The sequence below is a fragment of the Tupaia chinensis genome, unplaced genomic scaffold (genome assembly GCF_000334495.1).
Source record: "Tupaia chinensis unplaced genomic scaffold, TupChi_1.0 Scaffold000067_1, whole genome shotgun sequence".
NCBI classification, from domain to species: domain Eukaryota; kingdom Metazoa; phylum Chordata; class Mammalia; order Scandentia; family Tupaiidae; genus Tupaia; species Tupaia belangeri.
The window spans coordinates 4,225,847-4,229,686 of NW_006159526.1; positions in this window are offsets into that span (position 1 = coordinate 4,225,847).

Sequence of the window (3,840 nt, forward strand, 5' to 3'; positions counted from 1 at the left end):
TGCTTTCTGTCTCTCTGTCTCTCTCTGTCTGGCGAGCGCATGCGCCCTATAGCAAAAACCTCTCCAAAAAAAAAAAACCAGAAAAGAAAGAAAAGGAGCTCGAACCCCGGTTTGTCTTATTCCTGGACCCCCTTGTGTAACCAGCAGAGGAGTGATGTCGTTCACCGGGGAGCTGGAGGCCCAGGAGTCCCAGGGCGTGGATCCCACCATCTGTCTTTTACCTGCCCATCCCTCTACAGAGGCTGGACTGTCTCGTCCTCTACTAGTATGGCCAGAGGGGCGTCCAAGACCCCTGGGAGTATGACCACGTTCTCGAACCGCCTAGAGGGAAGAGAGGCAGGAGGTGAGACGCCTCTTCCGCCGCACTCTCAAGCAGCAAGTAGACTGAGAGCGAAAGCCCGCTCGAGCTGCGGTGCCAGAAATCCCCAGCAGGTGGCGCTCCAGGACCGCCGGAGAAAATCGTTAGCTCGCCGGTTCGCGACTGCAGGCGTTTAAGGTTCCAGGGTTTTCCTGGAGATTTAACAACCGACTGTGGAACGGGGACACTCCTGAAGAGTGGTGGCTCCCAAGGAATCCTGAGACCGGCCGCTTCCTAGAATTGGGAGCTTCCTGGAAACGCATATTCTCGGGCCCACCCAGTCTGCAGAAGCACTGCGGGGCGCCCCCAGCTGCGGTTTCCGAGCCCCTCGGGGGATTCTGAGGCTGGCCCACTTTGAGAACACTGCGGTGGGTCCTGATCATTCCTGGGCCCTCCGGGATCAGGGTTCTGGGCCTGATGCACAGGGAATGACCCAGGAGCTTTAGGAACTGTCACTGCCAGCCCCACCCTGCCCTGCACCCCAGAAGGCTCGGTGTACAGGGGGACAGGGGCTGCCAGGAACTCCAGGGGGCAGCGAGGGCCAGAGTCCTAGGGCCCTGGTCAGGGCTGCGGTGTCTGAGGAACAGGCCACCACCGATCCCGGGAGGGAGGAGGAGGGTCCAGTGCTCGTGGGAACGCTCTGCTGTGATCCGCCTTCGGGTGAGTGAGTGGAGGCACAGAGAGGTCAGGAACCAGCCCAGGGTCACACAGCTTGTCAGGGCAGCAGCCACGACCCCCCACCCCCCACACACACCAGGTGTGGAGAGCGCCTCATGGTGGCACTGAGGAGGTGCCACCTCCAAGCCATCCTTGTCTGTTTCCAGTCCTTCCCCTTGTCCTGTCACACACCGTGGGCCTGGGATGGGGACCCCGGAGTCCCCCGTCGTGGGATGGCATCTGTCCCCTCCGTGTCTGAATTCTGGAATCACCTGCCCCGGGTGGTTTCTCTCCCGTGAGGGCGGGAGGCGGCTGGGCCGGTCCAGGCTGCTCTGGAGTCAAACCTGGTTTTCTGCGTCTTCCTCCAGGAAATCCTGGCGCTTCTGAGCCCACAACCCAGAGGCATGGGCGGGCTGCCTAGGGGACGGCCGCAGGCTCCCTCTGAGCCCCCTGAGCGACGTGGAAGGCCTGTTCCCATGGCATCCGGGGTCCTGGGCTCCCCCCTCTGGGCCTGGCTGGCTGCTCACACCAGGAACACTGGGGGCAAGTGGGCAGGTGGACTGTGCCCGCTCCACAAAGGGACAGACTGAGCTCAGCGGGGACAGATTTTCCCAGTCTCGGGGCAAAGTTTGTGAGCGTGTGAGTGTGTGAGTGTACCGGTGTGCACACAGGTGTGCGCATGTGTCTTGGCTGTTAGGTGTGACGGTCCACGTGTCTATATGAGTGTCTGTCTACACACAGTGTGGGGGAGATATTGCTCTGTTTGTACGACGACACTTCAAAAAGTTTGTGACAAAATGGAAGTAGCTTATTTATTTTTTAGAGAGATCTTTGTCACAGGACATGTGTGCTCACCAGAGGGACAGAGAGAGAAAGTGATAAATGCCCCCCAGGAGGGACAGCCACTCTCCAGTCCCTTTCCCTCCAGTCTCCTCGTGGGATTATGGGCATGCACGCACATACTCTCGCCATGAGTGTCAAGCCTCTGGGTCTAGGACTTGAACTGTTGTCAGCCATGTGGAAGTCCAGTGCCTGAACCACTATGCCACCTGCTGGCCCCCATGGAATTAAATTATTAATTTATTTTGGTGTAAAAATATTGAAATTCATGGGTAGTTTTCTTCATAAAACAAATATTTTTCTTTTTTTAGTTTTGCTATAGGGTGTATGTACTTCCTGGAAAGAGACAGAGTAAGTAAGAAATCACCCCTTGGGGGATGGCCATACCTCGGTCCCTTTTTCATTCTCCTCTCGGAGTTTTGGGTACACACACGTGCCCACTGTGTTTTGGTTTTTGGGTTTTTTTGAGAGGTTTTTGCTATAGGGCGCATGCGCTCGCCAGAAAGACAGAGAGAGACAGAGAGACAGAAAGCAAGAAATCACCTCCCAGGGGGGATGGCCACGCCGCAATCCCTTCTCCTCCATTCTCCTCTCGGGATCTTGGGCACGCATGCACATGCGCCCAGCGTGAGTGTTAAGCTACCGGGTCCGGGGCACGAACCGCGGTCAACTACATGGGAGTCCAGCAACATAGCCATCACGCCAACTGCTGGTCCCATGCCCAGTGCGGTTTATTTTTTATCTGCTAAATCCAGGACTTGAACCGTGCTGTCCGCCATGTGAGACCCAGCTGCCTTAACCTCCATGCCGCCTGCTGCCCCATATGCATTTTTCCATGAACTTTCTGAAGACTCTTTGTACATTTGTGTATCTGGGTTTGTAAGTGTTGGAGCACAGTGTTTTTAAAATGTGGGTTGATAGTTTGTGAGTTTGGGAATACGTGTGTTTGTGTATCTCTGCACATCTGTGTGTGAATATACTGTGTGTGTGTGTTGGCGTCTATGTTTGCATGAATGTGTGTGGCAATGTATGTGTGTTTCTTTGGGGGACCTTTATATGTGTGTGTGGGTGTGTGTGTGGCGGGTGTGTGTTTATGTGTGTGTGTATGTGGCTGTGTGTGATAGGAGTCTGTTTATGTGTGTGTGGCTATGTGTGTGGTGGGTGTTTGTGTGTGTGTGTGTGGCTGTGTGTGGTGGGCGTCTTGTTTACATGTGTGTGTGGCTGTTGTGTGGTGGCGTCTGTGTTTACACGTGTGTGCATTCGTGGTTGTGTGTGGTGGTGGGCGTCTGTGTTTATACATGTGTGCGTTCGTGGCTGCGTGTGGTGGTGGGCATCTGTGTTTACGTGTGTGTGGCTGTGTGATGGTGTCCGTGTTTATACATGTCTGCGTCATGGCTGTGTGTGGTGGTTCTGGGGCGCCCTGGTCCATGTGGGGGCGGTCTGACTCCTGGACATGCTGGAGACTGAGTGACAAGTCAGGCTGGCTGGGACTCTGTGCCCGAGACTGATCCCCAAAACAACCCTGGGCCCTGAGGCTCCGCGGGCTCCTGGCCAGCGAGACTGCACGTGTGTCCCTCCCACGTCCTGGGAGAACCTGCGCTAGGACACGGCTGTTTCCCAGGCCCGGCTGGGGTGGGTTCTGGCCTCCCCTGGACGCGCCCTGCAGGGTCCTACTAGTGAATCCCTGAACTGGGGGGTGGCGGGGGAGACCCCGCGTATCCCCTGCCAAACACCCAGGGGCCGGGTAGAGCTGGGGTTTGTGGTGTTTTGTTTTGTTTTTAAGAATTATTCATTTAATTTCTTATTATTTTTCATTTACTTCAGAGCATTTACACTCATCGAAGAGACAGGGAGGGAGGGCGAAGGGAAAGTGAGAAAGCAAGCCTGGGGCTCAGGCCCCAGCGGGCCACGGGGAGTCCCGCAGCCCCAGCCCAGCCACCTGCTGGCCGCAGAGCCTGACCCTGGTCTTCCGCCGCCGCCGGCGG